Source organism: Sceloporus occidentalis, unplaced genomic scaffold, assembly GCF_023333645.1.
Source record: "Sceloporus occidentalis isolate IW3139 unplaced genomic scaffold, rSceOcc1.0.p SCAF_114, whole genome shotgun sequence".
NCBI lineage: Eukaryota > Metazoa > Chordata > Lepidosauria > Squamata > Phrynosomatidae > Sceloporus > Sceloporus occidentalis.
Genome location: NW_028317094.1, coordinates 2,374,894 through 2,387,015, shown reverse-complemented (window position 1 = coordinate 2,387,015; position 12,122 = coordinate 2,374,894). Strand labels below are relative to the sequence as shown.

Below are 12,122 nucleotides of genomic sequence, written 5' to 3'. Positions count from 1 at the left end.
TATCTATCTATCTATCTATGTGTGTATATACAGTATACACAGAGAGACAATTTCCAAAGCAGAGCTTTCCTTTCCTGCCTTTCCTGGGCTCCATTGTGGCCTCTTCAAAATCTCCTCAAAAGAAGGAAGGAAGGAAGGAGGGAGGGAGGGAAGGAAGGAAGGAAGGAAGGAAGGAAGGAAGGAAGGAAGGAAGGAAGGAAGGAAGGAAGGGGAGGCTGCTGAAATCCCGGTGCACTCCTTTCCTTCCCTCAAAGGCCGCCAGTGGGATAAACAACAGCAGCAGTAAAGCCCTGGTGATCTGTATGCATGATTAGAAGGGGCCTTTGGATGTATGTGCGCATGCGCAATCTCCTACCTGAAGCATTGCTGCCCTCACAGTCTGTTCTGAGGGATGGAAATGGGGGACAACCCTCGTTCGTTTAGAGCAGTGATGGCGAACCTATGGCACGTGTGCCAGAGGTGGCACTCAGAGCCCTCTCTGTGGGCACACATGCTATCGACCTAGCACAGAGTTTGACAGAGTTTCTTACTAGAAAGCCAGAGGGACGTGGCACTTTGCAATAAATAAGTGGGGTCCGGGTTGCAGTTTGGGCACTCGGTCTGTAAAAGGTTCTCCATCACTGGTTTAGAGGAATGGCTGGAAGGTCTTCTGGGGACCCTGGGGGTTATAAGAAGGAAGGAAGCCCCTCTTCTTCCTCAAAGGAAGTGGGCCTGCCAGGCCTCCTCTCCCTCTTTCCTTTCCTGCCTCCTCCTCGGGGGATTCCTTGGGCCCAGGTACTTGGGGGGTTATTATGAGAAAAGACGTCAGGAGGGACCCTTGGAGAAAGACATGGCCATGGAGGGGATCAGGATCCAAATGTAAAAAGGGCTTTGGGGAGCCTTCTCCCTCCTGGAAAGTGGGGCAGAGGAAAGACCCCCCCCCCCATTCTGATGCCTCATTTGGAGAATATTTGGGCCAAATAAAGAGCATCATACAGGATAGCATTGGAAACAACATTTTTCGGGTGGGAGGAGTTTTCCCTGGGGTCTCGGGGAGGGGGCTCTGTCTGGGAGGGAGAGAAGAGCCCCAATTTAGGACACAGCCAAGAGAAGGCAGACGGAGGAACCCAAAGACCCTTCTGGGGAGAGGGACACCCTCCTGGCAACCTGAGAACTAGGCTTATTGGCCCACAGGATCTGGATTTTCCTTCACAACAACCCTGCAAAGGAGGACCAGCAGAAAGACCCTGAGCCCCAGAAAGATTACCCCCCTCCTGGTTCTGGGAAAATGCTGCAAGGGCCTTGGACCCCCTTGAAGGGATGTAGGTTAAAGGATGAGAAGGAAGGAAGGAGGGAAGGAGGGAAAGTGCCAAGGGAAGAGAAGCATAAAGGGACTGCTGAAGTGGGGAGGGGAGCATCTGGGACCTGATCCAGAAACCCACCTCCCAGAACGCATTGTTAGAGCCTACCACAGCTCAGTGTGATGCTTTGAATGATCATTTCGCAGATAAAATCTCTCACAGAAGAACCAACTTCTACGATGCCAGCATAAGATGATGATGATGATGATGATGATGATGATGATGATGATGATGATGATGATAATAGATTTATTTCTAGGCCGCCCGATCATGGAGAAACAGGACAGGTTACAACAATAAAATACATCGATGTTACAATAAAATCCAAGAGAAATCAATCCCTATGCCCCGATCCCAATACAAAAACTGGATTAAACAATGATAGTATAAAAACAGGAAAACAGTAAAAACATTTGATTCAAATTGTAGAGGCTATAGGTCAGGTGTCCAGTGACTTTGTGAGTAAGATCATACTGGATCAATTTGAATCTGTGAGCACTGAGGATGGGGACAAGCTCCTTGGAAGTGTGAAGAAGACAACTTGCCCCCTCGACCCTTGCCCTTCATGGCTGGTCCTCCAAGGAGGAGATGCACTTAGGACTCTCCTGAGCTATATCATAGATGCATCTCTTAGTGAGGGCTATTTTCCATCTTGCTTAAAAGAAGCGGTGGTACGGCCGCTTCTGAAAAAGCCCTCCCTAGATCCCTTGGACATGAACAATTACAGACCAGTCCCCCATCTTCAATTTCTAAACAAGGTGATTGAGAGGGCAGTTGCTCTTCAAGTCCAAGTGGTCTTGAAAGAATTAGATTATCTAGACCCTTTTCAAATTGGCTTCAGGATGGGATATGAAGTCAAGATTGCTATGGTTACCTTAGATGATCTCCGCTTGAGTATCGACAGGAGAAGTGTGACCCTATTGATGCTTTTGGACCTCTCAGTGGCTTTTGATACTATTGACCATGGCATCCTTCTGGAAAGCCTGAGGGAATTGGGGATTGGGGCAATGCATTGCAATGGTTCCGGTCCTATTTCTCAAGCAGATTCCAGATGGAGATGCTTCGGGACAGTTGCTACTCTAAAAGGGAGCTTAAATCCGGCGTTCCTCAGGGCGCCATCCTATCCCCAATGCTATTCAACATCTACATGAAACCGCCAAGAGAGTTCATCTGGAGGCATGGGGCGGGTGCTATCTGTATGCTCATGACATCCAGAGATCTTCTCAGTGTCAACTAAAGAAGGCATCTCCCCTCTGAATGAATGTCTTGAGGCAGCAATGGGCTGGATGAGGAAAAAGAGATTGAAACTGAATCCAGACAAGACGGAGGTGCGTGTTGTTGGAGATCCTAATCTGGGTATGGAGGTCTGTCAACTGGTCCTGGATGGAGTCACACTTCCCCTAAAGGACTGTGTTTGCAGTTTGGGGGTGCTCCTGGATCTATCTATCCAGTTGTCAGATCAGATAGATGTGATGTCCAAGAGTGCCTGTTATCAGCTTCAGTTGATACGCCAACTGCGTCCCTTCCTGGAACCCGAAGACCTACAAACTATGGTGCATGCGCCGGTAACCTCATGTCTTGACTTCTGTAATGTGCTCTACATAGGGCTACCCTTGTATCAAGTCCGGAAACTTCACTAATCCAAAATATGGCAGCAGAGAGGTCACTGGAAAATCTAGAGGTGACCACATCACACTTATTCTAACATCTCTTCACTGGCTGCCCATTAATTTCTGGGGACAGTACAAGATCTTGGTTATAACCTTCATGGCTTGTGTCCAGCTTATTTACAGGATTGCCTTCTCCCATATAATCTGCCCCACACACTGAGGTCCTCTTGTAAAAGCTTACTGCAGCCAGCAATAACAAGGCTCCATGCAGTTACCCAGAGGACTTTCTCTTCTGTTGCTCCCAGTTTATGGAATAGCCTCCTGAAGAGATCTGATATATCACCAGTCATGAAGGTTTTAAAAAGGCGATCAAGATGTATATCTTCCAGCAGAGCTTTCCAGATTAACATTACAGCAATCTCCTACTAATTTAATAAATTGTTCAACAACTGCTCTAAATGCCTGCTCTATTTTTAATAATTGTTTTAATAATTGCTTAAGATTTAATTGTATTTTATTCTGGATGGAAGGAATTGGGAGGGTTTTGGAAGCAACAATGGTAAGTTGCTACAGTATTTTACTGATGTGTTTACTGTTAGCTGCTTTGATCTGTTTGGAGAAGCACAACAACAACAACAACAACAACAACAATAATAATAATAATACAATGATTTGATAAATAAGCAAGGCAATATGATTAAATTAAAAACATTAGAGGAAATAAGAGAAGAAGGTAAACAATGTAATTGGCTTATTTTCAGGCAAATAAGAGAGAGGTTTTTGTTGGATATGAAAACATATGGAATAGAAATAATTAGTACAGAAATACTAGGAAATGTGCTTGTTATTGGGAAAGGTCCACTTGTGGGGAGATTGTATTCAATCCTGTTAAAACATTTTATGGAATCTGAAGTGGTTAAAGAAAACATGGTTCAATGGCCAAGAAATCTAGGACACAATACTGAGATGGAAGAATGGGAGTTAAGTTGGAAAAGGAGGATAAAATACACAGCTTCCCAAGCCCTAAGGGAAAACTACTACAAAATATTTTAAACATGAAAATATACCTAAATGACATAACGTTGGTTTTAATCGTGACTGTCTGAAGCATTGAATTTATTGGAGGGAAGAGAGTTCAGTAAAAAGTTTGGGTGGATTTAATGTTCTCCTGCCCTGACCTCTGTTGCTTTAAGGATAAATTCTCAGTGGGGAGGAATAACTAACTCTCTTTGCAAGACAGCCAGATGTGAACACGCTGCCCAAGTCTAAAACCCCATGGAAAGTGCATAGGCTTCTTCTGTACCTTGTCAGTTAGTTCCAGGTCGTCCTCTGATTCTATGAGATCCATGTTTCTGTAGCCATGCCAGTAAGATCCCAGCGGCAAATGTGAGTCATCCTCCAATCCGCATTCAACATCCAAATGGGCTGCTTTGACTCCGTAGGTCAGAGAAAACCTGTCCATTTGAACAAAGAGTAGAAAGATGAGGTGGTGCCCCTTTTCCATATTGCGTCTTTTCTCCTAAGGCCAAGAACCTATTGCATAAAAGTGTCCCAGACTCACTTGGCTCCCTTCCTCTGGGTCAGAAAAAATTGTCTGGTTCACGATCGCCGTCTCTTCTGCATTTCGCATGATGCCTTTATCATTCATCTTAAGGCCAGACAATTTTGTGGAGGGACCTTTCTTTTTTCCAAGTCCTTTGGAGAAGATTTTTATAAAAAAAGATAATAACAGTCTAACAAATAATTACAATTTTACATGAGCAAATTAAGTGAAACTCAGAAGAAGCATCATAGGATATATCAGGCAGAACTCTCTTCATCATGTAACCTTTTAACAGGTTTGCTAGTGGTCAAGTTGAAGGCAGTTCTTCATTAGTCTGTGTTCAAAGGAGGTTTGTCATAGGCCACCTCCACCGTATGACTGTGGATGAAAAAGCCCACCAGCCTCTATGCCTAGAAAAGAAATTGAGGGCACCTTCCTGGTAGGATTTTTCTTAACCGCCTCCCAAATAATATGTCTTCTGTGAAAGATTACAAGCCTTGTGTTTTTTAAGAAGCAAATCTGTGTCTAAGCATGGCCAAGAAAGAGGTTCATACATTTCTGCATGAGGTTGAAAAAGTGGAAGGAGACACAGTTTTCTCCTTCTCTCTTCTTGCTTGATCTTGGGGTCATTTAGTGGAGATGGGAAATTCAGGACAGACAACAGCAAAACAAAAACCACATTTCACACAGTTCATGTAAACTTTGACAGACTGTGAATTCCATATTATTGGGGCATTGGATTTCCTCCAGGTTTTCATCCATGGGGCTGGAGCCCAGTTCCAAAATAGAGTCAGCACCAGAGAGAGCTCAGACTAAAAGAGAGCAGATTCACCAACTCACTAACATGGAAGTCTCCATTCACTACTCTCTATGTGATATAACTCCAAGCCATTGCCCTCCAATGTCCTCTTTCCCTCCCAGTTAACATTTGTAGATTATCCCTTGCAGACCTTGGAGAACAAACTTCCAACTGAAGGAACAGCAGTATCCTTATTTTACTAATATGTCTTCTTTTTGAAGAAATGCTTTTGTTCATTCTACATTTTGTATTCTAAGCCACCTTGAGACCCACTGATGGGAGAAAGGTGGGATGAAATTTAATAAGTAACACAACCATACAGTTCAATGAATGTACAATAGGAATGAATGAATAAGAAGGATGCTTTCAGGTGAGATCAACCAGTCCAACTTGTGATGCCTTCACAAAGCAGAAGTAGGTTCCACTGTAAGAAAGACAGTACTCAAAACACTGACATAAAATAGGAAACAGGCAAACTAACCCAGAGAAATGCTCTTGTCCTGAGGTCTCTCCTCCTTCTCTCAGCCTCAACTGACTCAACTCCCACCTTGGACAAGATTCTCAGTTCTTTCCAGGGAAACCAACCAAAGAAACACATTCTCCTTGGCTCCATCTGACCACTTCTCCATGAGTCCAATTACATGGGTTGCATTTCTCTTAATAGGATGATTTCAACTGCTTTTTAACATTTCACACTGAGCTCTCAGTATCCACAGATTCTGCATCTCAATATATCCCCAAAAAGCCAACCTTGATTTTGCCATTTTGTGAAAGGCACATCATACTACAACCCCATTGTTTGTAATAGGACTTGAACATCCACAGATTTTGGTTACTTCGTGAGGTCCTGAAACCAAACTTCAGCAGATACTGAGGTCAAACTGTAAATAATGTTCAAATGCTTTTTATTTTCAGAATAAACAACCATATAATCAATAAAATTACGATTCAAACATACATCACACTGGCCTGTTACAGACTGCCAAAATAAAGCTGCTTCTGGTCTCTTTGGAGATATGCTATTTAAATGATGCATGGGTCCTAAGAGTCCGGAGGTCGCGCCAATGCCACACTCCATTCCTAAGCACTGGAGTGCAGCTTTGGTGCAGCTTCCGGATTCTTAGGGTGCATGCATCATTATACCTCCAAAGAGACCCGAAGCAGCTTTATTTTGGTAGTCTGTAACAGGCCTCTTATTCTTTTTTTGTTCTTATTATTAGCATCTACTTCTTCCATCCACATCTTTCTCCTTCCTACCTCCTCTATTCTTTAAACCGCATATTATCCTACCTTCCTACTACCTTCTTTCTCATTCTTTCCACCTTTCTCCTCCTTTCTCTCTCTCTCCTTCACACTTGTACCACTCTCTTTTTCATCATTCCACTCTACCCAACTGTAACCTCTACCTTATACACTTACACATACCTTCAACTACATACATAACTCTCTTTTTACCACATCTATCTTCTTTCTCACTTTCTTTCTCACTTCTAGAAGAATAGGAAAGAAGATCTTATTTCAGCTTCCTCACTTCTAATTTATTCTATACTTTACCATGTATCATAACTTTCCTTTCTTTCTCTATTTCATATTTACTTTACTACTACACTTCTATCTTGTTTCACAATTTACATTCTTCTACTCTATCCAAAGTTCACTTAATACATAGAAAAGAATCTATAATGTCATCTCCTTCTATCTCCTTTGAAGGCTGCTGACTGATGCATTTCTGCATCATTATATAAAACAGTGATGACTCCACTCCACTCCTATGCCCTCTAACTCTGGGTGAATATGATGATGATGATGATGATGATGATGATGATGATGATGATGATGATGATATATTTAGATCCCGCCTTTTCCCGAAGGAATGAAGGCGGGTTACAAGAAAAAGTAATAAAATACAATATACATTTAAAATAATAGCCAAACCCTAACCCTCCCTCCTGCACCCCAGTCCCAATTATAGAAGTAAATTATGGGCCTGAACAGAAAGGCCAAAATAAAGCTGCTTTGGGTCACTTTGGAGGAATGCTGTTCAGAGACACATGCATCTTAAGAGGCCAGAAGCTGCACCAAAGCTGTACCCCAGTCCTTAGGACTGTAGCATTGCTTTGTCATGGCTTCTGGCCTCTTAGGACACATGCATCATTTAAATAGCATACCTCCAAAGTGATCCAAAGGAGCTTTGTTTTGGCCTGTCTCTATGGGCTCTAAGTAAGATAAATTACAATACAGATAAGAGAAAGATAAAATGGTCTAACATTAGGGTGGAGAGGCTGAGGGGAGAACTTCTATCTATGCAGGGTAGCTGGGTTATCGTTAACAATAACAGTGTCAGTGACAGTGAAAAGTCTAATCTGGAAAGGCCTGCTGAAAGAGATCCGCCTTAACAGCCTTTTTAAAGGCTTCTAAGGTGGTGATGTGACGGATCTCTTCCGGAAGGTCATTCCAAAGCCTAGGAGTGGCAGAAGAAAAGGTCCTCTGGGTTGTTGGAGCCAATCTAGTCTTCTTAGGCTTTAGGAGACTTTTTCCAGTGCAGAGAGGATTGTGTGGAAGAAGGCACTCCTGCAAGTAGTCTGGACCCAAGCCATGTAGGGCTTTAAGGTTACAACCAACACCTTGTATCTTGCAAGTGGAGGGATTTAAGAGCCTCCCTTTGATTCTCTTGGATCCCTCTCCAAAATCTCATGGCCCCACAGAGACTCCCAAGAGAGGAGAGGAGGCCTGGCAGCCGGAGAAGAGGGGAGGAGGAGGAGGGCTTCCTTGCTTCCAGCCCCCAAAGGCTGCCTCCCTACAGAAGACCCTCCAGAACCCCATCCTTGGCTCCAAAATGGGGGCTCTTACCCCTCAGCCATCCTTCTCACAGAAGAACCAAATTTGGGGGCCCCCCATCGCCATCTCGAGGCCCCCACCTTCCCTTTCCTGCCAAGGAAACCCAGAAGGAGCCCTTCTTCTTCCTAAGCAGCCAACGGTCAAAGCCACCAGCCTTCTAGAACCCTATTCAGGCTCCAAGCCAACCGCCAGCCTTTCCCAGAATTCCACACTCTCCCTCCTCCCAGCGGAGGAGACTGGGAGATGGAGCAATGGGTGCAAACTCCAAGGAAAGAGAATTTATTGTCTTAAACTTGTAATTCCAGTTGTGTCCCTTTATGAGGGAGAATGGGATATTATTATTATTATTATTATTATTATTATTATCAACAACAATTATGATAATTAGTGTCTTGTTCCCAAAACCACAGAGCCTTGTGAAATCTCAAAGACTGTGTTTCTCACACGGAGGTTTTTGCAGCTCTTTGCAGCTCGGATCCGAAGCCACTGCGGGTCCAATGATGCGAATTCAGGCGACAACGTTTTGTGTTATCACAGGCGATTCCTTTCTTCTTCTTTTTAAATAAAGTTTATTGAGTTTAAAGTAAAACATACATACATACATCTTTCTAAAAAGAACCAACAGTTACATTGACAAGGTATATGAGGTATCAATATTTGTATGCAGCCTTTTATACTCAGAGGTTGAACAGTCAGTTCTTTGGCTTCTCCCATCTCATACCTTCTTCAGATCAGCTCCTCGCTCCTTTTATCTTTCTTATCTCACTCATCCAACTAATCCCACTTTCCGTGTCTCTTCCTCCTCGTTCATACATACTCTAACCTTCTTTGCCCAATTTTATCATTGATTCCTTGATTATTTCTTGCTCTGAGTCCCTGCTTAGCAACACCTTTTATATTTTACCATCAGACCTTTTTGATAGCCTTTGATCAATAAAAGCTTTTCTAGCTCTGAACTATCATCTTTTTTCTCCCATGATTTTAGGTCTTGCTGCGTTTTGGAGTATATTTGTTGATATTCAAACCAATTCAGATTAAAACCTTGTAAGTTTAAATCTTTTTGTGTTTTAATTTCTATTTCATCACCCTTAAACTTTAAGAGATCATCATAAATAATCCAATTCCCTTCTCTCTCCATTTTCGTTCTGTAAATGGCTTCTAAGGCGAGGCCCATTTTGGGAATCCCATAACTATCCGACCTTTATACTTGTTCCAAATCCTAAACAACGCATGTCTAATACAATGATTGTTAATCGAGGGATCTGCTTTTTCTTTGTCATATAAGAGAAAAGCATGCCTTCCAAATTTAAGGCCTTCTCCTTCCAATTCTCATGATTCTTTATCCTGCAAATTAATCCAATTTTTAATTAGCCTCATCATATAATTTAATATTTGCAGCCATTAACCCTCCTCTTTCCTTTGCGTCTTGTAAAACCTTTAGTTTGACTCCAGGGTTTTTTCCTCCCAAATGAAGTCTGTTAAATCCCTTTGCCAATTCTTAAGCATTTTCTCTGGGACTATAATAGGGAGAGTTTGAAATAAGAAGAAGATTTAAGGTAATATCTTCATTTTAATGGCAGCTATCTTACCTAAGAAGGATAAGTGCAGTTTATTCCAATTATTAATTTCATTGTAATTGTTTTCCCACAGAGTGCCATAGTTATTCCCGAAGAGTTCATTTGTTTTATTTGAAGTAATTAATCCTAAATATCTAATTTTCCCTTTAACTTCAATTCCAGTGTATTCGGTTACTTTGGACATTTGTTCTTTATTCATATTTTTCATTAAAATCACGGATTTTGGTAAATTCACTCTGAAACCACTAAAGTCTCCAATGTTTTTTAGAGCCTTGATAAGCTTATCTGCATTATCTAAGGGCTCCTCTAGATCTATAAACAAATCATCTGCATAGGCTTTTATTTTATATGTATGTGTTTTAATTGTTATTCCCTTCAAATCAATATCCAATTTTACCTTCCTAATTAAAATCTCAATCACAACTAAGAAGAGAAGGGGAGATAAGGGGCATCCTTGACGCGTTCCCTTTTTAATTGGAAAGGAGGGGTATTTCTCTCCCTTTCTTAAAATATTAGCCTTTTGATCCGAATACAATCTCTATCCGTCTACGAAAATTATTTCCTATATTCATCGCCTCTAAGATTTTAAACATTGTGTTCCAATTTACAGAATCGGATGCTTTTTGTAGGTCTAAAAGAAATAAACCTGGCTGCTTGCCATTATGTCTATGATAGTCCTCCAAAATATTCAAGGCATGCCATGTTTTCTCTTTTAGTTGTCTTCCAGGGAGAAAACCTTTCTGATCCACATCAATGATTTCACTTAAGATCTTTTTAAATCTTTTAGCCAAAACTGCTGTGTATATTTTGGAGTCAGAGTTTAATAACGAGAGAGGCCTATAATTAGCGGGATCATCGTCTGCTTTGCTTTCTTTCACAATTAAGGTAGTTTTCGCTTCTTTCCATGTATCTGGTATTTTACCAGTAAGAGCTTCTTTGGAAACTTGGTATAAGGGGCGGCATAACTCTTCCTTAAATAGTTTATAGACATATAAGGGAAAGCCATCTGGGGTTTTATGGGCTTTCCCTTCCTCTATTGCTTCCAAAATTTCATCCATAGTTATATCTGGCTCTAAGAAATTTCTCTGTCCTTCGTCTAGTTTCACTCTTTCTTCTATGTTACACCAATCGAGTAAGTTTTCCACCTTGAGATTTTCACTTCCGTATAAGTTTCTGAAGTATTCAAAGAAGGTCTGTTTAATATCCTCTTGTCTTGATAATATTTTCCCGTCTTTCTTGATTTTTAAGATCTGGTTTCCATTTCTCTTCTCTTTTAATTTAAGGGCTAACCATCTCCCTTCTTTCTTGGCATGATCGAAATAGTCTAATTGGGGGCTCCTTCCGTGGGGCTTCCGCAGTGATTCCAAAGTGACCCTCATTTTGGCGAAATCAGAAACAAGTGAATTCACAGAAACCACTTCCAAGCTCACTCCGAATTGGTCTGGTGTGGAATGCAACTTCGCTTCTCCTCTGTTTCACCACCACAAACCCCCCGGTTGCAAATTTCCCATGATGCAGCGCTGCAATTCGCCCCATTTCCTTCCGGTGGCCCTTTCGCTTTCAGGGCAACCGAGGGGGGGGGGGAATAGGCAGCCAATGGGAGCGGAGGAAGGTCCAGGTAAAGGGAAGGAGGCCACACCCCCTCAGGAATGGGAGCCAATGGGAAAATCACATTAGTCCCCATAGATTTCGTTTTTAATCAATCAAAAACATTCCTAATAAAATCGCGCCCTCTTGTGGATACTCAGGGCACTGCAGCCTTCTTGGGCTTCTCACCAACTTCTATCCTGGAGCGCCATCTGGTGGCCACTCTTGGCAATTCACTAATAGCAGTTAACCAAATTAAACAGGATATAAGACAAAAACATGAAACAATCTAGACAAGGTAACTGTTACATGGATTTGTAATTGGTTGACTGGCTGAACTGAAAGGGTACTTAACAATGGCTCTTTTCATCCTGGAGAGAAGTGACCAGTGGGGTGTCCAGTGGGGTTCTGTTCAACATCCTTATCAATGACTTGGATGACAGAATTGGAGGCATAATTATCAAATGTGCAGATGAGACCAAACTAGGAGGAATAGCTAACACCCCAGAGGACAGGATCAAAATTCAAAAATGACCTGAATAGACTAGAAAGCTGGGCCAAAGCTAACAAAATGAAATTCAATATGGAGAAATGTAAGGTACTGCATTAAGGGAGGAAAAATGAAATGCACAGATATAGGATGGGGACACCTGGATGAATGAAACTTTGTGTGAAAGGGATCCGGGAGTTCCAGGTAGACCACAAGTTGAACATGAGTTAACAGTGCCATGTGGCAGCTAACAAAGACAATGCGATTTTAGGCTGCATCAACAGAAGTACAGTGTCTAGATCAAGGGAATAATAATAGTGCCACTCTATTCTGCTTTG

At 42.1% G+C, this 12,122-nt stretch overlaps 1 protein-coding gene across 1 annotated transcript in view; it reads right to left on the bottom strand.

Annotated features, from left to right (window-relative positions):
* LOC149282475 (uncharacterized) overlaps positions 1-12,122 on the bottom strand; it is a 186,896-nt gene that overhangs the window by 158,037 nt on the left and 16,737 nt on the right. The gene's annotated exons all lie outside the window — the stretch shown is intronic.